The sequence below is a fragment of the Rana temporaria genome, chromosome 5 (assembly GCF_905171775.1).
Source record: "Rana temporaria chromosome 5, aRanTem1.1, whole genome shotgun sequence".
NCBI classification, from domain to species: Eukaryota; Metazoa; Chordata; class Amphibia; order Anura; family Ranidae; genus Rana; species Rana temporaria.
The window spans coordinates 177,922,052-177,948,285 of NC_053493.1; the positions used below are offsets into that span (position 1 = coordinate 177,922,052).

At 48.4% G+C, this 26,234-nt stretch overlaps 1 protein-coding gene across 2 annotated transcripts in view; it reads right to left on the minus strand.

Moving 5' to 3' along the window:
• RECK (reversion inducing cysteine rich protein with kazal motifs) overlaps positions 1–26,234 on the minus strand; it is an 861,635-nt gene that overhangs the window by 488,164 nt on the left and 347,237 nt on the right. The gene's annotated exons all lie outside the window — the stretch shown is intronic.

Here is a 26,234-nt window from a genome sequence, read left to right on the forward strand (position 1 = left end):
TGGCTTTTTTCCCTCCTCTCCCCTGAGATGACTTCCCCTCCCCCCGCTGCCCTGCCATCCGGGCACTCTCATCCACAATCCCTTCTGAGCCTAGTCCTTCTAGAGCAAATTACGTGGTAACCTGCACTCGCCTCTCTCCTGGAGCCACTGGTGCGTCAGGTGCTGGCTCTCTTCCTCCCATGGTGCCCAGATCATAGCTCCCATCGCTGCCAGGGTTCTACCTGGTGGGGACCCCCCCACCTGCGGATGACGTTATCAGCTGGGCCTTCGCCCACCCGACTCGCTCACGGAGTCCTAGAGCCCTTTGAAGGTCTGCCTGGGCTCCGGCTGTTGCTATCTCCATAGTGCGACTCCCTGTGTCCTGCTGGGCCACTTCTGTCACAGGCCCACGAGTGCCTGACTCTGCTGATCCTGGGACTGTCCCTGCTCTCCCTGCGGCTGGCGGGGCGGGAGCTGGCGGTGCTGCACGACGATCCTCCCGTGCAGCTGATTCCTGCTCTGCATGTCCCCCAGCACAGACGACAGGAGTTTCCATCTCCTGGTGCCCGGCTGGGCGGGGGATTCCTCTTTGCACCTTGCCCCTGCAGACCTGTCACTGCCGGCTGGGCGGGAGATTTAACTGTGCCACCTGTGCATACTGCCTTGCCTGTTGCATATGCAACATCTCCCTGCGGCCGGCTGGGCGGAAGATTGCCAAGTCTCGCCTGTCGCTGCCCCCTTGCCTCTGACTGCTGCTTGGCCTCGTCTCCCTGCGCCCGGTAGGGTGGGAGTTTCTGATGTCAATCCCAGTAGAGGTCAGTGTTGGTTTCACTACAACACTCAGTTTTGCAATAAATGGCAGCACGCAAGGAGTTTCATTTTGATTGCCAGGACGGTAGCCTGTGGTTATTGCTCATGTGCCCCTACAGACCTTCATCCTTTCAGACCCCAGCCACTCCCAGCGCTCTCACCGAAGCGTTGACTGCTCTGAAGAAAGGTGTCTCCTGGCTGTTTAATGAGAGTCACTGCAAGTGGTACACCGCGTGCTGTTTTAAGCACGAGTGCTTACTTTTCGGAGGTGCTGAGTCAGCCAGTCGGTGTTTCAGGAAGAGTAAACAGCCGTTTTCCAAGCCGGGGTCCAAGCCTAATCTTTCTAAGCCGGAGAATGCCGGTAAACATCTTAGAGATGCTTCCCTGGATAGACTGGTACCCCCTTCTTATGAAAGCTTTGATCTTGAGGGACGGTTTGGACCGTGGTTTTTGGATCCCCTTCACTTCTTCCGACAAGCCTACCATTGCATCTAATTTAAAAACGGCTGTTCAATTCGAGTCCATCGTGGCCGAGAAGCTTCAGAAGGAGCTGAAGTTGGGGCTTATGGCAGGCCCATTTCATTTTCCCCCTTTCCACAACCTGAGGGTTTCTCGCCTCAGTGTGGTCCCAAAAAATACGGAGGGCAAATTCCGCCTTATCCACCATCTTTTCTATCCTTCTGGCTACTCGGTCAATAAACAGCTAAGGAAGAATCCAGGGTCCACTACGGCTCTTTCAACAATGCACTTCAATTGATTAGGGCTGCTGGTCAGTCGGCTTTGCTGGCTAAGGCAGACATTATGTCCACCTTCCACCTCCTGGTCCACCCAAAATGCTTCCACCTGCTGGGCTCCTACTTTCAAGGAAGCTACTTTTTTGATATGTGCCTTTCCATGGGCTGTGCCATTTCATTTTATTTCTTTGAGCTCTTCAGTAGCTTCCTTGAATGGGTAGTTGTCCAGTCGGCTGGTTTGCATTCGCTGTTACATTACTTGGATGACTTCCTCTTCATAGGCCCAGCCGGTAGTGGTCAGTGTCAGTGGCTCCTTTCTGTTTTTCAGGACACCTGCGAATGGTTTGCCATTCCGCTTCCAGCTGATAAAACTGAGGGCCCTGTGACAGTGTTAGCCTTTTTGGGCATAGAAATAGACACAGTGGCAATAGGTTTTTTTCATTTGCCCTGTGACAAATTGGTTAGGCTCCTCTCCCTGGCTCACTTAGCTAAAGGGGCTAAAAAAATGCAGTTAAAACAGCTTCAGGCCTGGTCTTTGCCTGTATAGTCATCCGCATGGGTAGGGCATTTTGTAGATGTTTATCGTGGGCCATGAAGGGCATGGCTGCCCCCCACTATTATGTCCTTATAACCAAGCCGATGCGGGACGACTTGGAGATATGGCTATCCTTTCTCCAGTCCTACCATGGTAAGTACTGTTAGCTGCTGAAAGAGGTACCAAATTCGCAGATGGAGCTATACACTGATGCAGCAGGCTCGTGTGGCTTCGGTGCCTTTTTCCTGGGGGAATGGTCTGCCAAATGTTGGCCGGCCGCATGGGCCCGCATGGATTTGTTTGTGCAATCTCACCCTGCTGGAGCTTTTTCAGATTATTGTCACCACTAAGCTGTGGGGCGAGAGGTTGGGCAATCGTGTGCAACAGGTTTTTTTTTTAAACAAGACTTTTTACAACTACTTTAAAGCAGCAATACTGAAGTGAATGGTAGAAACCCAGAAACACACATATGCAAATGTGCATTTGTGGTGAATCTATACCACTAAAAATTCACTGTTCTAAAAATGTATATACTGTATACAGCACATTAAGCCTCTGCAAGATGGAAAAAGCTTTGCCACAGGTAATGCCTCTGCTCCTACCTGGCACTGTCAGTATTATTGGCTGTCTTGATGCTTTTGTGCACACACATAAAAAAAAATGGTGTTACCACACGGCCACTCTGTACAAACAGGAGTGGATGGAGCTGCTCTGTCTTAGCTTTCTATTATTTTTAATACCATGCCATCAATGCTATAGGTGCTGTTAAGCAGGACCGGGTGGTACCATGGTACCAGGCAGCACCTTTAGGGGGTGGCAGACCGACGCCCCTCAGCCAGCTCGATCCGCCACTCCGCTGCCTTTAAGGACACTCGCAGCATGGGGGGAGCAGTCAGGCACCGCTGCCTGCGAGGAGCCCGGCGCCACTGCCATTAGTGGTGGGTGGCGGGCGGGCAGAACACTCGCAGCTCGCAGGCAGGGGTGGAGTTAGCAAGTGAGGCCTCTGCCTGTGAGGAGCCCGGCACTGCCATTAGTGGTGGGTGAAGAGTGGGCAGAACACTCGCAGCCGGGGGAGGGGGGGTGGTTGAGAGCAGTCAGTGATTGAGCTGGCAGCGGAGCAGAGAGCTGATGTTCACTCTGAAAGACAGCAAGTGACAATCCGCAACGTGTGGCAAGTGACAATCCGCAACGTGTGGCAAGTGACAATCCGCAATGTGTGGCAAGTGACAATCCTCAACGTGTGGCAAGTGACAATCCTCAACGTGTGGCAAGTGACAATCTGCAACGTGTGGCAAGTGACAATCCTCAACGTGTGGCAAGTGACAATCTGCAACGTGTGGCAAGTGACAATCTGCAACGTGTGGCATGTGACAATCCGCAATGTGTGGCTTGTGACGTGGCAAGTGACAACCCGCAGGTGACATATGTGACCATCCGCAACGTGTGGCAAGTGACAATACGCAAGTGACATCGCGTCACGATTTTCCGAAAGTAGCTGAACGTCGGTGCGCAGGCGCCGTATAGAGCTGCACCGACGTTCGGCTTCTTTCGGCTACTCGTGACGCGATGTATGCGACCGTCGGAAGCCTGTCAATCAAATAGGAACGCCCAGTCCCGAAGACCATACCCGGAAGCGGTGGAGAAGATCGCTCTCTAAAACGGTAAGTACTGCTTTGATTAAAAAAAAAACACCCGATTCCCCTTGACAAAATGAGCATCAATCTAATGTTAAAAAAAAAAAATCAGGTGAACTCCCGCTTTAAGGTGAAAAAACACGAACCATTACAACCCCGTTAATGACCGGCCCATTTTTTGCAATACGGCACTGTGTTGCTTTAACTGACAAATGCGCGGTCATGCGACACTCTACCCAAATAAAAGTGATGTCCTTTTTTTCCCACAAATAGAGCTTTCTTTTGGTGATATTTGATCACCTCTGTGGTTTTTATGTTTTGCGCTATAAACAACAAAAGAGCGACAATTTAAAAAATATATATATATTTTTTACTTTTTGCTATAATAAATATCCCAAAAATGTATAAAAAAAAAATTCTTCATCAGTTTAGGCCAATATGTATTCTTCTACATATTTTTGGTACCACGAAAAAAAAACACAATTAGAGTACATTGATTTGTTTGTGCAAAAGACATTGTGGCTGCCCGCCATGCACAGGTCCCTTTATACTCCTATATACATGTATAGAGCCCCGACAGATCCTCTTTTATGCCTATATGCACATATAGAGCCATGACAGGTCCTCTTTATACTCCTATATACATGTATAGAGCCATGACAGGTCCCCTTTTTTTAATCATTTACATGTATAGAGCCATGACAGGTCCTCTATATACATGTATAGAGCCATGACAGGTACTCTTTATACATGTATAAAGCCATTACAGGTCCTCTATATACTCCTACGTACATGTATAGAGCCATGACAGGTCCTCTTTATACTTGAAATGGGGGGTAACTAGATGCACAAACCACACTATTGGATACTAAATAACGGATGGACTACAGCAGCAGCCACAACGATTGGGTGTTCACACACTTATAACAGTAATTAAAGGTAATGTGTTGGGGCGCTCGCTAAGAATAATAATTAGTAAATAAATAATCTAAAATCCCAGAATGAAAAATCCCATGCAATTTCCGTGCACTAAGTGCATGACAAAATACAACATCAAAAATGTGCAACACTAAGGTGCATGATAGGTAATAAGTGCTAATCAGGTGCATCCATACATTGAAAATAAATTCAAGCAAACAGCACTGGATGTGCAAAATAAGTTGTAAACAAATAAATATATCTCTTCATGCAATTGTGCAAAAACGCATTAAAGGTGCAAAATTCCAAAATTCCGGATCAAAAATCCAAACATGCAAAAAAATTAAATAAGTGCTAATCAGGTGCATCCATACATTGAAAATAAATTCAGCAAACGGCACTGGATGTGCAAAATGAGTCCAATGTAAACAATAAAAATAAATATCTTCATGCAATTGTGCAAAAACACATTAAAAGTGCAAAATTCCAAAATTACGGATCAAAAATCCAAATTGCAGTGCTCAGAACTAGCTCAAAAAGTGCTTCACTCCCCACGTGCCCAGTCTCACCAGCCTCTTACCTCAACTTCACTCCACAAAGGCAGCGCTAAGCCACTGTACAAGCCCCTCTTCATTTGAATCAATGACTCCCCATAAGGCACATATGGAAGGAATAACGCTCACAATAGTGTAAAAACGTCAGCATAATTTTAATATATGTAGTGCCCCCTTACTTTCAGTACGGGCGCTACGCTGAAGTTAGTGGGGAATGGGAGGATTAGTTCACTCCCATTCACAGTTTATGGAAATTTATACTGTTGCCAATTTCAGAACTTGTCCTGTGGGTCAGTCTGGGCTCCGAGGGGGGGGGGGTGCGTTATCACCCCCGGGCGGCAGCTGGCGCTAGAGGGGTTCTGACAGACCCACCTTCTCCCAGCAGCCAATCAGAGGAGTTCTTCCCTCGTTGGGCATGCTGGGAGGGGATATATCTGGGCAACCACCTTTGGGCCGTTCTGTTCTGTGCGCGGCCCGAGTTTCAGGTGCGGCATCCACCCTCAGGGTGCGCGCATCCATGGGCCCTGCCACCGTGGCCTGCTTTACTGAGGTCATGCACCACGCGGAGCCTCATCCCAACTTGGAGAGGGGCCCCAGCAACTGGCTGGGTCCCAACCTTCTGCTGAGAGGATCCTAAGCCAGGAGCTGTGCGATGGGTGGTTGGCTCGGGAGAACCTAGAATCAGAGGTTGTCCAAGAGGCCTAGACGAACCATCGGGGATCCAGTCACCACACTGCCTGACAGGTATGTTCAAGCTGTCAGTGGGTGACACTATCTGAATTGACTGGGAGGATTCGCTCAATCTAATTTCACAAATCTCAAATTGTCAAGCCTGTGGCAGAGGCCTGTTTCCTCCCAGTGATCCTTAAGTGGCGCTCAGGCTGCCAGGCCTGTGATAGACGCCTGTCCGGGGGCACTTTACCCACCCTGATTGTGGTGGCGACTAATTGGGTTACATTATTGCTGAGAGCAGGCTTGCTCTTTTTCATATCCAGGGCCTGATACAAACGTTTCTCTACGCTCATCAACTTTTCTCTACTGTGTGTCATGTTGATGTTGGCCACGTTGGGCCTTGGAATAAAGCATTGAAAACTCAATTGACGTCTGGACACTTGCTCTTTATTCACACTCACAGCTACCACCCCTAGACCAAGTCAAGAAGATAACTTAATAGGCCGATCCCAAACTAAACATCGGCTCCTTCGTGGGTGAGCGCTACATATAAACATATTAAACACTCACATTTCAGTTAAGGATCTCAAACATCAGACATCAAACACAGTAGTTTCTCCACTCCCGGCCGAGAGCGGAGACAACGTCACCAACAGCTCACTTCCCTCACGCGTATCGTGGCTGTGCACGCCACTTAACCACTTAAGCCCTGGACCAAAATGCAGCTAAAGGCCCAGGACAGGTTTTGCGATTCGGCACTGCGTCGCTTTAACAGACAATTGCGCGGTTGTGCGACGTGGCTCCCAAACAAAATTGATGTCCTTTTTTTCCCACAAATGAAGCTTTCTTTTGGTGGTATTTGATCACCTCTGCGGTTTTTATTTTTTGCGCTATAAACAAAAATAGAGTGACAGTTTTGAAAAAAATTATATATTTTTTACTTTTTTCTATAATAAATATCCCCAAAAAATATATAATTTTTTTTTCCTCAGTTTAGGCCGATACGTTTTCTTTTACATATTTTTGTTAAAAAAAAAATCGCACTAAGCGTTTATCGGTTGGTTTGCGCAAAATTTATAGTGTTTACAAAATAGGGTATAGTTTTATTGCATTTTTATTATTATTATTTTTTTTTACTACTAATGGCGGCGATCGGCGATTTTTTTTTTGTGACTGCGACATTATGGCAGACAATTTTGACACATTTTTGGGACCATTGTCATTTTCACAGCAAAAAATGCATTTAAATTGCATTGTTTATTGTGAAAATTACAGTTGCATTTTGGGAGTTAACCACAGGGGGCGCTGAAGGAGTTATGTTTCACCTACTGTGTGTTTACAACTGTAGGGGGGTGTGGCTGTAGGTCTGACGTCATCGATTGTGTCTCCCTATAAAAGGGATGACACGATCGATGACGGAGCCACAGTGAAGAACGGGGAAGCCGTGTTTACATACGGCTCTCCCCGTTCTTCAGCTCCAGGGAGCGATCGCGAGGGGGTGGCTAGAAACTAATAGCCGCCCCCTCATCCCGGATGGCTCCCAGACGATTTCCGACCGCGGCATGTACCGGGGGGGGGGGGGGGTCCCGATCGGGGGGGGGGGGGTCCCGAGGGGTTCAACCAGATGCAACAAACACACCTCCACAGTCATGGGAATTGAGATAGTAGTGACCAACCGAATGCAATCCACCACTGCCTGCCAGTATGCTTTGACCTGGGGGCATTCCCAAAAAACATGCATAAAATTGGCAGAGGGCATGGAGCACTGCCAGCAAGCAGATCCCTGACCTCCGAACATTCTGGCTAGTCTGGCGGGGGTCAGGTATATCCTATGTAGAAACTTGTAATGTATAAGTCTGTCCCTTGTAGAAACCAGGGCCTGAAAGGCCCCCCCCAGACATCGTCCCAGTCGTCCCTATCCAGTCCCGAGATCACCGATTCCCAAGCACGTCTGCAAGGCGACAGCAACTTGGCAGTCTCCTGAAAAAGGTCTTGATAGAGGCTAGATACCGCCTTAGGAAGTGATTCACTACGAGCCAGCGATTCCAAATCTCCGAACTCAAGGACCAAAGGATCCCCCCCAAACTGGGCCAGAAACGCATAGCGCAATTGCAAGTATTTGAAAAAATTAGCATTGGGTAGGTAATAGCGCGTTTTCAGATCATCAAACCTCATAAGGGTACCATTCACTACAATGTGACTTAGGGTCTTAATTCTAAAAATTACCCGGATTACCGGATCCGGGTAATCTAAAAAGTGTGCCAAATTGGGATTTCTCCATAGAGGCGTATGTGGGGAGAAGGTGACACGATCAGAAGGTCTCTTGTGCCACAGACCATGCTCTGATCACCGACCTCATGGAAGGCGTTAAGGGGTACGGAGCCTTTGGACCTCTATAGACTAAGTAGGAGAGTGCCTCATAGGAGCCCATACAGGCAGCTTCCAACGACACCGCAGCATCATCCGGAGCAGAGGTCAGCCAACGGTGCGCAACCGTCAACTGGCCGGCCAGGAAATACTTGTAAAAGTTAGGCACCGCCAAACCCCCCCTCCCCCCATGGCTGCTGAAGGATGGCCAACTTGAGGCGTGGGAGACTACCCTGCCACAAGAAGGAGGAGATCATACGATCTATGGCCCTAAAAATTGACTTTGGTATCCATACCGGGGAGTTCCTAAGTGTATAAAGCAGGAGAGGAAGGATCTTCATTTTAATAAGGTTGACCCTACCAATGAGGGACAGGGGGAGATTTTTCCAGGAGTTCAATTTCTTAGAGACAGTGTTTAACAATTGGGACACATTGAGGTTGATAAAGTCCGACACTGAGTTCGTAATCTGCAACCCCAACTACCTAAACTGGGTCGCCCACTGTAAGGGGTTGGAAGGGTCAGCCTGACTAAGTGACACATGAGAACGAAGAGGGAGGATATTGGATTTGGTCCAGTTGACTTTGAGACCGGAGACCTCAGTAAATGTGCTCATCAGTGAAAGTGTGGCATGCAGGGAAGGACCAGTATCCCCAAGAAACAGTACCAGGTCATCTGCATAAAGAGTCACTTGATTCCCCGAATTAGGGGCGAGGATCTCAACGCAATTGCCAGGGGTTCCATCACCAGGGAAAATAGGCCCGGTGACAAGGGACAGCCCTGCCTGGTGCCTCTGGATACCGGAAAAGCGTCCGACACCTCGCCATTCAGACCAATTGCCGCTACTGGGCTATCATAAAGCAATGATATCCATTTGAGGAACACAGGACCAAAGCCCATGCGCTCCAGTACCTGAGTCATATAGCCCCAATCAATGGAGTCAAACGCCTTTTCAAGATCGAAAAACACCAGGGCCCCCCCCCGTCGGATATTTCCCCGTCAATTTGCGTGTGCGTGTATACCCTGCGAATGTTGATATCAGTAGCCTTCTTAGGCATGAACCCCTTCTGGTCAGGAGATATCAGGTGGTCTAAACAGGACATCAGCCTGTTAGCTACCATCTTGGTCAATATTTTAAGGTCCATGTTCAGCAATGCAATGGGCCTATAGGAGGAACAATAAAGGGGGTCCTTCTCAGGCTTGGGGAGCAAGACCACGTGAGCCTCGTACCACGAGGGGGGCATACTTCCTATCTCCAAACATTCTTTATAAAGGTTCAGTAGTCTGTGAGACACCACATGCGAGTAGGTCTTATACCACTCTGCTGGGATCCCGTCAGGACCCGGCGCCTTACCATTTGGGAAGGAGACAATAGCCACAGCCAGTTCCTTAGGAGAAAAAGGAGCCTCCAAGAGCTCCACCGCCTCACCAGGAAACACCGGGATCTGAAAGGAGTCCAGCAGGTCCGTCAGAACCTGGCTGTCATACTGTGGGATAGCCGCATAGAGGTCAGAGTAGTAGGACACAAAAGCCTGCAGAATACCTTCCCTGTCCCTCACCAGAGTTCCCCCTGCCATGTATATGCATGGAACGGTCACATGGGATCTGCTGCCAAGTAAGCCAGCAGTTTCCCATTCTTGTCTCCTTCTCAAACAGGTCTTCCGCCTTACATTTAAACGTGCATTGCGTAAGAGATTGTAGGTGAACGAAGAAAGCCCTTCTAGCCATCTGTAACTCTGTAAGTGTAGAGGGCGCCTCAGCATGAGCTTTCGCACACTGAATCTCATGAACTTGAAGTGCCTCTGACTCGGAATTCTTCTCAATCCTGGCACCCTTAATAGCTGCAATATACACTCCCCGGGTGGACACCTTGAGCGCATCCCATACCATGTGTCCACCCGCAGAGCCATCATTCACCTCCCAATACTCCGCTATATGTCCAGAGACCAGTGGTTCAACCGACGGTTCGTCCACCCACCCCGGGTGTAGCCTCCAGAGCCTCCGACCACCCCCCCAGGGCGGCACAGCGTCACCTGCAAGGGAGTGTGATCCGAAAGTCCCCCGGCCAGGTAACTGACATCCGCCGGGCCGGAATTGCAAAGGCTACAACATGTTCTATATTACATTGCAGTTTCTTGTGTAGCAGGATGACCACACCCCTGGCATATGAGGAGTGAGTGGAGTGCACTGCTCTCTGTATCCAGTTCCTATTCAGGGAAAGAGTTTTACTACCCACAAGGTGGGTCTCTTGTAGGAGAACAATATGCGGGTTCAGGGATTTAAGATATTGCATAACTAAAGAGCGTTTGTACTTAAAATTTAAACCGCGGACATTCCACGATACAAGCTTAATATCATTCATTAGGTTGGGGAAGGTAATATACCAATAGGAGGAGCATGCATACCAAGCTGACCAGGGGAGAGAAGACTGGACACAGAGAACCACTGGATAACATAGTACAGTATTGCAAAAGAGCATGTTATGAAAAGCACTGCACATTGCACAATGCACACACACATGGAGTGAGGCCCCAAAGCAGAAAAAGGGTGAAGGCAAAAAGTAAATTAGCCAGATTCAGGGAGAGATACGCCGGCGTATCAGTAGATACGCCGTCGTAACTCCGAATCTGCGCCGTCGTATATTTAAGCGTATTCTCAAATTGAGATACGCTTAAATGTTGCTAAGATACGACCGCCGGCGCCGTCGTATCTTAGCTGTCTGTTTACGCTGGCCGCTAGGGGCGTGTACGTTGATTTACAACTAGAATGCGTAAATCAGCGAGATACGCCTATTCACGAACGTACGCTTGCCCGTCGCAGTAAAGATACGCTGTTTACGTAAGGAGTTTTCAGGCGTAAAGATAAACCACCAAAAAGATGGCGCAGCCAATGTTAAGTATGGACGTCGGAACCGCGTCGAATTTTGACATTTTTACGTCGTTTGCTTAAGTCGTCCGTGAATGGGGCTGGCCGTAATTTACATTCACGTCGGAACCAATGAGCCTTTGCGGCGTAATTTGGAGCATGCGCACTGGGTTACGTCCACGGACGGCGCATGCCTTATTAATTGGGGTCATGCCTTATTAACATAAAACAAGCCAACCTCTTCCCAATTTGAATTAGGCACGCTTACGCCGGCACATTTACGCTACGCCGCCGTAACTTAGGACGCAAGTGCTTTGTGAATACAGCACTTGCCTCTCTAACTTGCGGCGGCGTAGCGTAAATACGATACGCTGCGCCGGCTCAAACATACGCCGCCCTACGTGAATCTAGGTAAATGTCTCAGATAGAAAGACAAGGGAAAGGCAAAAAAAAAAACATGCCTAAAAAAAAAAACAACATAAATGTAAAAAGAAAAAACATTACAAAAATCCCAACGCCCTGTTTACTCCAGGCGAACCAAACTAAAAAACTGAACCACCGCTGGAGAAACTTTGTACCCAAAAACTTAGAAGGCAGATGTGGAACGTCTCAAAAGTCCATCCACTCCAAAAGAGAAAAAAAAAGGGAAAACTCAGGGGGGTTTCAGGGAGACACGTAGAAATTTCAATCCGTGCTTAACAGTACCTGTTGCTCCTGTCAGGAACGGATGGTTGACCACGCAGAATAGTCCATCCAGCAATAATCCATGAAGTTCAGCATCAAAGTGCAACCGGAGTACAGTAATCAAACACTGCAGCAAGGAACCACTACTCCCAGCAATGACATCACAAAGAGGTAAGTAACTTCTCTCCCTAGGCCGACCACACCGCTACCTAAACCCCCGACCTCAGCAGACCTCTAGGCCAGCGAATCAAGCCAATCCACCGCTTCCACCGGAGAATCAAAAAATTTAGCAGATCCCCTATGAATCACCTTCAGGCGACTAGGATAAAGCATGCTGTACACCAGGCCCTTTTCTCTCAAGCGACGACAAACATCAGTAAAGGAGCGCCTCCTCTTCTGCAGCTCCTGGGAGAAGTCAGGATATAGGTAAATAACCGCATTTTCATACTTCAGCTCAGGGTGTTTGCAGGCCTCAGCCAGGATCATGTCCCGGTCCCTGAAATTCAGCAAGCGGACCAGGAACGCACGTGGCCATGCGCCCGCGGGCCTCCTGCCCGTGGGCACCCTGTGAGCGCGCTCCACCACATAAACAGGGGACAGGTTCTGCAGGCCCAGGAGTTCTTTAAAGAAGGATTCCGCAAACTCCACCGGGCTAGCGCCCTCTGCACCCTCGGGGAGTCCAACCACCCGAACGTTATTGCGGCAAAGGCGATTTTCAGCGTCTTCAGAACGGGTCACCAACCAAGTTAGTGGTGGAGGCCACCGTATCCTCTACTATGGATATGCGTTGCTCTGCCTCAGACAGGCGGCCCCTGAACTTGTCCATGTCCTGTCTTATTAGCCCACATTCTATGGCCAGGGTGTCAATCTTACCCTCCACGGAGGACTTGCTGTCCGCAATGGCTCCATCTGCGACCCCTCCAGGTCCAGCGACTCGATGTCTGCCATCCAGGACTCCGTCTGTACCGCCACCAAGGCCAGGGAAGATGGTGAAGGCAGCAAGATGGCCGCCGCGAGTGTGGTCGGTGGCGGGAACCGGGCCGAATAACTCGCCGCCTTTTTGGCCGAGCCACGATTTCCAGTCATCGGGAGGACCGGGGCAGCCCCCCGGACAGGAGGAAGAAGTTTGCTGAGCAGGATGGCACTCAAAGGTAAGGATGGAGTCGGATTCAGTGCACGGATGGCAGGCGCACAGGCTAAGCACGTCCGTCCCGCTCTACATCCCGGCCACGCCCCCTCATTGCACATTTTTGATGTTGTATTTTGTCATGCACTTAGTGCACGAAAATTGCATGGGATTTTTCATTCTGGGATTTTAGATTATTTATTTACCAATTATTATTCTTAATTAGTGAGCGCCCCAACACATCCTCTTTATACTCCTATATACATGTATAGAGCCATGACAGGTCCTCTATATACATGTATAGAGCCATGACAGGTCCTCTTTATACTCCTATATACATGTATAGAGACATGACAGGTCCTCTATATACATGTATAGAGCCATGACAGGTCCTCTATATACTCCTACGTACATGTATAGAGCCATGACAGGTCCTCTTTACACTCCTATATACATGTATAGAGCCATGACAGGTCCTCTTTATACTCATATATACATGTAGAGAGCCATGACAGGTTCTGTTTTTACTCCTATACATGTATAGAGCCATGACATGTCCTCTTTATACTCCTTTATACATGTATAGAGCCATAACAGGTCCTCTTTATACTCCTTTATACATGGCTCTATACATGTATAGGCGTAAAAAGAGAACCTGTCATGGCTCTATACCTGTATAAAGGAGTATAAAGAGGACCTGTCATGGCTCTATACATGTATAGGAGTAAAAAGAGAACCTGTCATGGCTCTATACATGTATAGGCATAAAAAGAGAACCTGTCATGGCTCTATACCTGTATAAAGGAGTATAACGAGGACCTGTCATGGCTCTATACCTGTATAAAGGAGTATAAAGAGGACCTGTCATGGCTCTATACATGTATAGGAGTAAAAAGAGAACCTGTCATGGCTCTATATATGTATATGAGCAGTGTTGCAAGTAACGGCGTTTAAATAAACGCCGTTACGTAACGATTGGCCTCCTGCGGGTAACTAGTAATCTACTTGATTACTTTTACCCTCTCGACAACGCCGTTCCCACTACATGGGCGGCGTTACCGAGATTACCGATACTGAGCATTTGCAGGAGTACTTGTACTCCCGCAAATGCCCCCGATGCCAGATCCGATACTACCCGCCACCGTCGCATACCGCAACGCCGCCGCTGCCTAGTTAATTAGGGTGCGGGGAACATTATAGCTTTCATTTGAATAGCTGTCTGTTCCCCGCCGCGTCGCGTATAGACACTCCCCCTTCCTCAGGATTGGATGGGTGATCTGTCTATCAAAGTGCAGATCACCCGTCCAATCCCGAACAAGGGGGAGTGTCTATACGCGGCGTGGCGGGGAACACACAGCTATTCAAATGAAAGCTGTAATGTTCCCCGTACGGTTATTAACGCGGCGGCATCATCTAGGTATGGGGACATCATGGCTGCATATGTAGGGGACATCATGGCTGCATATGTGGGGGACATCATGGCTGCATATGTGGGGGACATCATGGCTGCATCTGTGGGGGACATCATGGCTGCATCTGTGGGGGACATCATGGCTGCATCTGTGGGGGACATCATGGCTGCATATGTGGGGGACATCATGGCTGCATATGTGGGGGACATCATGGCTGCATATGTGGGGGACATCATGGCTGCATATGTGGGGGACATCATGGCTGCATCTGTGGGGGACATGGCTGCATATGTGGGACATGGCTGCATATATGGGGGACATGGCTGCATCTGTGGGGGACATGGCTGCATATATGGGGGACATGGCTGCATATATGGGGGACATGGCTGCATCTGTGGGGGACATGGCTGTATTTGGGGACACATTTAAAAAAAAGTATCGGTATTCTTTTTTTTATTTTTATTTTTTTGAATGTGGTCCACCTTTAAAATCCTTTCTAGATTTCTAGGTTTGGTAGAGATTTTAAAAAAACATGCCCTGCAGTAGAAAAGTCACACAAAGAAAAAAAAGGCATATGATTAACCGTAATTGCATTGTAGAATATAAAAAAAAAAATCTCAGTTACTTTGCCGAGTAACTAGTTACTTTGCCAATAAAGTAACTGAGTCACTAACTCAATTACTTTTTCGGACAAGTAACTTGTAATTGTAACTAATTACTTTTTTAAAGGAAGATGAACAACACTGTACAGGAGTATAAAGAGGACTTGTCATGGCTCTATACCTGTATAAAGGAGTATAAAGAGGACGTGTCAGGGCTCTATACATGTATAGGCGTAACATTTATACCATGACGGGTCACCTTTAGTCATCATGATATAAAATAATGAATGTGGGGGCCTTTTGGTGGGCGTGATTTTTTTTTTTTTTGGGGGGGGGCAGCATTTCATTCTTGCTCCCAGGCAGCACATGGTCTTGCGCCGGCACTGCTGTTAAGATGCAGTTACAGAGCATTTCCATCAAAGGAGGCAGCTGACAAGTGTCGATGTCTCATGAAAGCAACATGTTGCTTATTTTTAACACGACACAACACAATGCTATCGCTGCTGTGTAATCAGCATGTAATATTCTTGGTACACAAATTAGCAAAAAGGCTATTTACCTACTTTGCTAAGTAATGCGTAGTGTGGGTGATCAAAAAAATAACCATATATACAAAGATCAGGACATAGTCACCCCAAAAAAGGTAGTCACCACATACTGGACCATGCGGTATTCAGCCAGCCAAACAACTTTAAATGATCACAGTCTATGAATAAAAAATGAATGTTATTGTTCCAATTAAAAACATTTACAAGGCACTCCCACACGGTGGAGGATGTCCCCAGTCTGTGTCCCCAAGCTGGCAGGGTGAGCGGCCGGACTGATAAAGGATCGCCGTCTTTACACTCAGCGCTGCCTGCTACTGCAGACGAATTGTAGAGAAGGTGGAGCTGGCGGCCGCTGCTGAACCAGGCGGGGAGGCAGGGAGATCTCTGATACCTCGTAAAGATGCTCCGCTGCAGACAGGTGTGACTGACCCCGCTGGCCACCGCTACACTCTTACATCTGCAGCAGAGGCAGAGTGGTGCGGGTATGCAGTCACTTCCCTGTATGTCGGATCGAGCTTCCTCCTCCTAGTCCCGCCCGCCTGGCGTGATGTTATTCACAAGCCGAGAAGCTGGATGAAAGAGCAGAGGAGATTGCTGCTGCTGCCACCAAGACCTGCGAGGAGCCTGTGCAACAAGTACGTTTGCAGAGGCTAAAAACCTAACCAACCTAAGGCAGTGTTGTATCACAGTGGCTTAGCTGTGTTAACTGTTTGATGTTTTTACTTCTTGGGGGGGTTCATTTACAATGGTATTCAGCAATGAGGGGGTTAATGTACTTACACTGATGCATTGGTGACCAGTGGCAGTTTATTAACCCCTTTGTGCTGCATTAGTGACACCAGTGTCAGTGTTTATTACCCCTATTTGTTGCAGCATGAAACGGTTCATAAACACTGACACTGGTGTCACTAATGCAGCACAAAGGGGTTAATTACCTGACACTGGTCACTAATGCATCAGTGGCCAGTGGTGTATATTAGATACTACCCACCCCATACACTCCGCACCCCTCTCATCTACATACCACCCACTCCCATACACTCCGCACCCCTCTCATCTACATACCACACACCCCCATACACTCCACACCCCTTTCATCTACATGTAGCGCCTGTGTACTTTCGTACAGGTGCTATGCTTAAATTTAGTGGGAGAATGAGAGTTATGTTGCTCTCATTCCTTAATTTTGTTAAATTTGGCTGTCGCCAAATCTGGATTGTTCTGTGGGTCAGTCTGCGCTCCAGGGATGCAGTCTCATCTCTGGCCGGCAGGTGGCGCCAGAGGGGTCCAGGCAGAGCCGCTTCTTCCCAGCAGCCAATTGGAGGAGTTTTCCCTAGCAGGGCATGCTGGGGAGGGGTATTTCTGTGGCAGAGGCCGTCCTTCGGTGTTCTTCGCGGGTTCCTGGTTCCAGGTGCGGCACCCACCTTTAGGGTGTGCGCACATCATGGGCCCCACCACTATGGCCTACCAGGCCGGATTCGCGTGCTACGCAGAGTTCCTGACTCTGGGCTCTCATAGCCCGGAGCAACGTATGCTGCAAAGGGGTCACAGTGACTTACTGGGTCCCCACTTCTATTGAGAAGATCCCAAGCTGGGTGCTGTTCGGTGGGGGATTGGTCTGAGGAGAACCCAGAGGCAGGTGATCCAACAGGGCTGTAACGAACCATTGGGGATTTGGGTGACCGGACACTGACAGGTTGTCCTTAAACTGTCAGTCGGTGATCCCAAGAGCCATACTGGGAGGATTCGCTCTGTTGTTCACAATTTCAGCACTAGGCCTGTGGCAGAGGTCTCATTCAACATCTTAATTAAATCAGAGCCAAGTTGGTGGCAGAGACTTGTTCCTCCCAGAAGCTTTAAGTGGCGCTCTGGCTGCCAGGCCTGTGAGAGAGGTCTGTCCAGGGGCACTTTTACCCACTCCGGCGGGAGTGGCGACGCGGACTAATGTAATTACAGAGGGCAGGACTGCCTTTACTATCCATAGCCTGATACTGTGAAGTTGCTCTACCTTCACCAACCTATCCTGTCTACCTCAAGTTCACATGTTGGTCGTGTTTGACCGGGAACTATAAAGCATTTGAAAACGCAGCCAACAGTCCTGGACATTCTGCTATTGCTCTCGGCACTACCATCACCCCTAGACACAGAATAGAGGTAACTTAAACACGCCGATCCCAAATCTAATCAGCGGCTCCTCCGGGGGTAGCGCTACATACATACCACCCACCCCCATACATTCCGCACCCCTCTTATCTACATACCACCCACCCCCATCATTTTTTTTTTTTAGGGGAGTGGATCTTTGGGTGGGAGTTCTCACACTTTTTTCCCCAGGACTTGACCCCTGAGGGGGACACGTCTGGCACTGCAGGATCTGAGTCCCTGGCGGCGTAGTGTGTTACTGATGGTAGCCTTTGTTATGTTGGTCCCAGCTCTCTGCAGGTCATTCACTAGGGGCCAAATCCACAGCCAGCGGCGGAAATTACGTTTTTCAAAACTTATGTAATTTAAGTTACGGCGCCCTAAGTTGGTCTCGTAAGTGCCGTATCCACAGCACATTTGCGCACAAAATAGCGCTTACGTAACTTAAATTCCGAGGCGTAAGGCGGGGTTTTTGCAAGTGGGAAGGAAGTGGGCGTGCTTCATTGTAATGAGCCGTGACCCCATGCAAATGAAGGGCCGGCCGTACTGCGCATGCGCGCACAAATCTGCTTCTTACTGGGCATGTGCAGAACTTTGCTCGGCGCAATCAGTGAGATAGGTAAAAGGCCAAGCATACTTAGTTTGAGGATCACCCTGTGTGTAAATAGCCCCAGTCAAACACACTTCCCTTGCAAAAGTATTTCCCTGTGTTCCCTTCCTAGAGCAAGTTGCTTCTGCTCTGAACGTTTGTCAGTGTTTGTTGGTGAGTTGTGTGTGATAGAGAAGTTTTGGAGGAGTATTAGATAGTAGTTGTTGTTTGTTTCTGATAAGTGTATTTTTTGTTTGATTGTTTCTGCTAATTTTTTTTTTTTTTTTCTGCTTGGATTTTGTGTTTGTTTTTTGTGTGTTTGTTTTTGACTTTGTAGTAGCTGTCTGCTTGTGTGTTTTGATTTTTGTTCGTTTGTTGTGTGTTTTGATTTTTGTTTGTTTGTTGTGTGTGAATTTTTGTTTGTTTGTCCTGTGAGTTTTCTTGTTGCTGAGTGGTGTCTGTGATGGCACCCAAGCGCAGGAAGCTTAATTTTACCCATGTGGAGAAGCAAATCCTTGCCAGGTCCATCGTCCGATATGGGCGCTATTTACATGGGCCTGAGAGCCGGAACACCTCCCCGGCCCAAAGGAAGAAGATCTATCAAAAAATTACAGATCATATAAATGCGGCGGGGGGGGGAGAGAGACGAGGACCCCCCCTGGCATACAGAAAAAGATCAATGATCTGATGAGCGTGGTCCGCAATAAGGTGGCCAAGCTCACTGCCCATAGGAGGGGCACTGGAGGAGGGGGACCATGCCCCATCTGGCTGACTGAGGAGGAATGGGCAGTGGCCCGGTGTTTCCAGCCAGAGCAGGTGGTGGGCCTGCATGGCTTTGACTCTGATGTTCCTGTGGGGCCAGGTAAGTTTTGTTATTTCTATCTGGTGATTAGCATGTGTGGTTGGGGGAAGGGAAGATGTGCCAAGTGTGTGGATCCTCAAACCTGTGATTGTTTGGTGTCCTCCACAGATGACCAGGAGATTGCTGGCCCATCAGGCCAGCGTAAATATGCAGTTACGATCCGACGGCGTAAGAGACGTACGTGCTACGCGGAGTTCCTGACTCTGGGCCCTCATGGCCCGGAGCATCTGATGCTGTACAGGGGCCCCAGTGACTTACTGGGTTCCCCCATCTCTATTGAGAAGATCCCAAGCGAGTTGTGCTGTTCGGTGGGGGATCGGTCTGAGGTGAACACAGAGGCAGGTGATCCAACAGGGCTTGAACGAACCATCGGGAATCTGGGCACCGGACACTGCATTACTGTGTGGAGTTACAGACAGAAGAACAGGAAGTGAGGATTTCTTAGAAGGACATTTAAAAGCAAAATCGAAGGATGAGGTAAGTGAAGGAGGACTGCACTAAGGAAAAGGAAGCTATTTAGGAAAGAAAATTGTACCTTTACAACCCCTTTAATGCATGCCTTTAATTAATGATTTATACACAGTTGTGTTTTAGACATTATTTTTCATCTATATCAGGTTTTCGTGTTCAATTGTGTGCCCTAGATATACATATACACATACATTGACGTACAATGAATCCAAGAATAATGGGCCAGATCCACAAAAACCTGGCGCAACTTAAAAATTCCCATTTAAGTTACACTGCCTTAAAATTTCTACCTAAGTGCCCGATCCACAAAGCACTTACCTAGAAATTTCAGGCTGTGTAACTTAAATCTGGCCGGCGCAAGGCGTTCCTATTCAAATGGGGCGAGTCCCATTTAAATGAGGCGCGCTCCCGCGCCGGCCGTACTGCGCATGCGCGAAGTTACGTTACGCCGAGTTTTGTGGATCGCGCCGGCTTAGAAAAGTTGCGTCGGGAAAAAAAAAAAAAATTTGACAGCGTCGCTCGGCATGCATTCCTGAGGGAGAACTCCATGCCAATTTTCAAATAAAAAACCGGCATGGGTTCCCCCCCCAGGAGCATACCAGGCCCTTAGGTCTGGTATGGGTTGTAAGGAGACCCCCCTACGCCGAAAAATCGACGTAGGGGGTCCCCCTACAATCCATACCAGACCCGTATCCAAAGCACGCTACCCGGCCGGCCAGGAATGGGAGTGGGGACGAGCGAGCGCCCCCCCTCCTGAGCCGTACCAGGCCGCATGCCCTCAACATGGGGGGGTTGGGTGCTCTGGGGCAGGGGGGCGCACTGCGGGCCCCCCCACCCCAGAGCACCCTGTCCCCATGTTGATGAGGACAGGACCTCTTCCCGACAACCCTGGCCGTTGGTTGTCGGGGTCTGCGGGCGGGGGCTTATCGGAATCTGGGAGTCCCCTCAAATAAGGGGGCCCCCAGATACCAGCCCCCCACCCTAAGTGAATGGATATGGGGTACATCGTACCCCTACCCATTCACCTGGAGGCAAAAAGTTAAAGTTATTAAACACACAACACAAGGGTTTTTAAAATAATTTATTAGTCTGCTCCGGAGGCCCCCCCTGTCTTCTTTAGCTCTAATACCAGGGGGGCTTCTTCTTCCGCTCTCCGGGAGTCTTCTCCGCTCTCCGGGGGGGGCTTCTTCCACTCTCCGGGGGGGGGGTCTTCTCCGCTCTCCGGGGGTCTTCTTCTATCTTCGCCGCTCTCCGCTGTTGACTCGGCGCACCCCGGTTCTTCTCCAGCTGTCCGGTGCCTTCTCCTTCAGCGCTGGCTGCCTGCTATCTTCGTGTGTTAGCTCAATTACTAACAGGCAGCCAGCGCGGTCTTCTGTGACGTCATGTTCTTCTCTTCTGTTCTTCTCCCCTCTTCCGATGTTGACTCGACGCCTCTTCTCACTGCAATGATGGAAGCGCGCCTTGCATCCCATTTATATAGGCATCACCGTCCCATCATGCTCCGGTAGGTACCCACGTGGTGGGTGCACGTGGGTAGGCACCCACCACGTGGGTACCTACCGGAGCATGATGGGACGGTGATGCCTATATAAATGGGATGCAAGGCGCGCTTCCATCATTGCAGTGAGAAGAGGCGACGTGTCAACATCGGAAGAGGGGAGAAGAAGAACATGACGTCACAGAAGACCGCGATGGCTGCCTGCTAGTAATTGAGCTAACACACGAAGATAGCAGGCAGCCAGCACTGAAGAAGAAGGCACCGGACAGCTGCAGAAGAACCGGGGTGCGCCAAGTCAACAGCGGAGAGCGGCGAAGATAGAAGAAGACCCCCGGAGAGCGGAGAAGACCCCCCCCGGAGAGTGGAAGAAGAAGCCCCCCCCGGAGAGCGGAGAAGACCCCCGGAGAGCGGAAGAAGAAGCCCCCCCTGGTATTAGAGCTAAAGAAGACAGGGGGGGCCTCCGGAGCAGACTAATAAATTATTTTAAAAACCCTTGTGTTGTGTGTTTAATAACTTTAACTTTTTGCCTCCAGGTGAATGGGTAGGGGTACGATGTACCCCATATCCATTCACTTAGGGTGGGGGGCCGGTATCTGGGGGCCCCCTTATTTGAGGGGACTCCCAGATTCCGATAAGCCCCCGCCCACAGACCCCGACAACCAACGGCCAGGGTTGTCGGGAAGAGGTCCTGTCCTCATCAACATGGGGACAGGGTGCTCTGGGGTGGGGGGGCCCGCAGTGCGCCCCCTGCCCCAGAGCACCCAACACCCCCATGTTGAGGGCATGCGGCCTGGTACGGCTCAGGAGGGGGGGGCGCTCGCTCGTCCCCACTCCCTTCCTGGCCGGCCGGGTAGCGTGCTTTGGATACGGGTCTGGTATGGATTGTAGGGGGACCCCCTACGTCGATTTTTCGGCGTAGGGGGGGTCTCCTTACAACCCATACCAGACCTAAGGGCCTGGTATGCTCCTGGGGGGGGAACCCATGCCGGTTTTGATTTTAAAAATTGCCGTGGAGTTCTCCCTCAGGAATGCATACCAAATGGCGTCGCTTGAATGGGCTTTTACATAGTGCGACTAACTTTCCACTTTGTAAAACCAGCCCTAGTTTTACACTTGCAAACTAAAACTTACGGCGAAAAAACGAAGCTGAAAAGCTTTGTGGATCGCCCTAAGTGCTAATTTGCATACTAGAAGCGGCATTTCGACTCGAAATGCCCCCAGCGGCGGATGCGGTACTGCATCCTAAGATTCGGCAGTGTAATTCAATTACACATGCCGGATCTTCTGCCTAACTTTGGAAAACTGCTTCTGTGGATCAGTTCCAAAGTTAGGACAAGGGATACGATGGAGTAACAGCAGTTACTCCGTCGTATCTCTTTTGTGGATCTGGCCCTATATACATGTTTTCTCTCCATTTGTTTTTAAACTATTTTTGTTTATATGTTTATCTTTTCCTTTCTTCCTTTTGAACATATTTGTATGTTTTTAGTAACAATGAAATGATTTTATATGGTCGCGATGTTTTTCTATTGACTGCTCTCAAGTCACAGGTGTTCCAGGTTGGTTCCTGATTTGATACATGCCTTTAAATATCCTGTGCTGAGAGCATTTCAACTGTTGTGAACAAGCACAGTTTACTCGTATGAAACGCGTCAACTGTATTCTTTGCAAGTTTGTCTGGCTCATGACAATAAAGAGAACTTTAGCAACATACTTTGGATTCAAGTGTGCAATCAATTATTTTTCTTCTTTAAATACATTAAAGGAGTTGTAAAGGAAACATTTATTTGGGCTAAAATTAATGTCTGCAAGGTAGACAGACAGAATAGTGTAATGATTCTGTTAAAAAACAAGTAAATACCTATTAAATTCATTTTTTCTATATTACCTCCGGCGTTCTAGTTTTTGTTCTCTCATTCACTTCCTGGTGTGCGGCGCTCGTTCATGTAAGAACTACATTTCCCAGTATGTATTGTGGCACGCCCAGTAATTCACCTCCTTGAAGTCTCTAACACGTAAAGAGCATCCTGCCGCACAGATGTAGTTCCCAGGAGGGGGTGAGCACGTCACTGACCACCGCAGTAAAGCCTCCCATCACGGTGGTGAGTAACAATCAGACAAGCAGGAAGTGAACAGAACAGAGAAGAAATAGAGCAACTTCTGAGCAAAAACGAACAATGAGGAAGTGAAATGAGGAATGTCTGCAGTTAAAGGATGCTTATTATGAAAAAAAATGTTTTCCTTTACAACCCCTTTAAGGATACATCTCATCTACTACAGAACTTTAAAGGAATCTCTATTCCACCAGATGCACCTCTAGTCCAGGTGGACATTGAGGCACTCTATAGTTCTATCCTATATCATCATCCCTTGAATTTATTCTGACACGTTTTCTCATTTGACGGCTCCCACCTCCTCCAGGTACAGGGCATAGCAATGGGAACATGTTGTGCCCAATCCTACGCCAATCTGTACCTGGGGGAGGGGGAAAGGTAGTTTCTGGCTGATGCTCTCAATAACAACATAATGATTTGGTATAGATTCATTAAAGATGTATTTATGATTTGAAATGTATCATTTGAGTCTCTGAATCAATGTGTCATGGCAATAAACAATCACTTTAAAGCGGAGTTCCACCCAAATTTGGAACTTCTGCTTATCCCACTCCTCACCCCCTTACATGCCACATTTGGCATGTAATTTTTTGGGGGGGGAGTGGGGGCTTTAGGAGGAGTGGGACTTCCTCCCGGCCGGCGAGGGGGGGGCGAGGAGCGGAGCCCCGTCCGGCGCGTCGCTGGAGCCGTGGAGCAGGTAAGTGTCGGTTTATTAAAAGCCAGCAGCTACACTTTTTGTAGCTGCTGACTTTTAATAAACTTACAAAATGGGTGGAAAACCCCTTTAAAGGGGTTGTAAAGGTACAATTTTTTTCCCTAAATAGCTTCCTTTACCTTAGTGCAGTCCTCCTTTACTTACCTCATCCTTCGATTTTGCTTTTACATGTCCTTATTTCTTCTTCCGGTTCTTCTGTCTGTAACTCCACACAGTAATGCAAGGTTTTCTCCCTGGTGTGGAGTGTCGTGCTCGCACCCTCCCTTGGACTACAGGAGGGTCATGACGCCCACTAACATACAGCTCCTTTTTCTATCTGCAACGTAGGGAGCGTCCTGACTCTCCAGTAGTCCAAGGGAGGGGGCGAGCATGACACTCCACACCAGGGAGAAAGCCTTGCATTACGGTGTGGAGTTACAGACAGAAGAACAGGAAGTGAGGATTTCTCAGAAGAAATGAGGACAAGTAAAAACAAAATCGAAGGATGAGGTAAGTGAAGGAGCACTGCACTAAGGTAAAGGAAGCAATTTAGGAAAACAATTGTACCTTTACAAGCCCTTTATTCTAAAATTCACTATGGTATGTGATCTCCACAAAATAACTTTCTTGGATGTAATTATCATGAAAGAACTAGATGGTCACCTGTTTAGTACGCTATATCGTAAAGAGACGGTAGACAATACAATCTTACATACTGCTAGCTCTCACCCAAAGTCCTTAATCCAATCAATACCCTACAGTTAATATCTTTGCATCTGTCGAAATTGCTCCAATAAGGAGACCTTTCAAACAGAGGCGGCAAATCTGAGGACATGACTTTTGCAAACAGGCTATTCTGCAACTTTCCCTAAAGCTTATAAAAGGGCCAGGGGTCAGACCAGACAGGAATTACTGGGCCAGATTCAGGTACAATTGCGCCCGTGTAACGTAAGCCGTTACACCGCCGCAAGTTTTCAGTTTTAGTGCCGATCCACAAAGCACTTACCTGGAAACTTGCGGCGGTGTATCGTAAATACGTCCGGCGCAAGGCGGTCCAAATCGAATGGGCGGGTACCATTTAAATTAGGCGCACTCCCGCGCCGGACCTACTGCGCATGCTCCGTTTCGAAATTCCCGCCGTGCTTTGCGCGAACTGACGTCATTTTTGCGATCGGCGACGTGCGTAGCGTACTTCCGTATTCCCGGACGTCTTACACAAACGACGTGAAATTTTTAATTTCGACGCGGGAACGACGGCCATACTTTAGACAGCAATACGTTTGCTGTCTAAAGTTAAGGCACCAAAAACGACGACTAACTTTGCGACGGGAAACTAGACTAGCGGCGACGTAGCGAACGCCAAAAACCATCGTGGATCGCCGTAACTCCTAATTTACATACCCGACGCTGGTTTACGACGCAAACTCCCCCCAGCGGCAGCCGCGGTACTGCATCCTAAGATCCGACAGTGTAAAACAATTACACCTGACAGTGTTAAACAATTACATACTCAGAGATACGACGGAGTATCTGAGATACTCCGTCGTATCTCCTTTGTGAATCTGGGCCACTGTTTGGAAGGACAATAAAGAATGACAGCCAATTCAATGTGGGGACTAACCAATTTAGGATAATTACAACATATACCAAACATAATAAGATCAGGAAGATTATAGCCTAACATGTTTTGAGTCCTTGTGCACATCACATTCCCTTTTAGTAAATCAAAATGAGGTTCCCTGCAATAGCATTCAACATCAACTACATGTAGGGCAAATATTTATTTTCTTTCCTCTAGTGTCTTCATCCTAATGAGACAGCTTATTATCTAGGGAATGGGTAGGCAACCTCGGCCCTCCAGCTGTTTTGAAGCTACAAGTCCCACGAGATATTGCAAGACCCTGACAATCAAAGGCATGACTCCTAGAAGCAGAGGCATGATTGGATTTGTATTTTCACCACAGCTGGAGGGCCGAGAGTGTCTACCCCTGATCTAGGGAAAGGAAAACTCTGCCTTGAAAATAAATCATCTTTCATTGCAGGCAAAACAAAAATCCTGATTTGGGGTTTACAGCACAATATTATTAAAAATTGTAATCCCATTTTCTAGCATCATGAGGAAGGTTTAGGACAGTGGCGGCTGGTGCTCCATTTTTTTGGGGGGGCGAAAACAAAACCCCAGCCAAATCACCCCCCCCCCCTCGCGCGCCAACGCCACACGCAGACAATGGGACCTGCAGACAGACAGATATTCCGATAAATAGATAATTGGATAGACAGATAGATAAATAAAGAGAGAGAGAGAGACATAGATAGAGCTATAGATAGATAGAGCTGTAGATAGATAGATAGATAGATAATTAAACAGATATATAAATGGAGGGGGGGGGAGATAGATCTATAGATAGAGCCATAGATAATTAGAG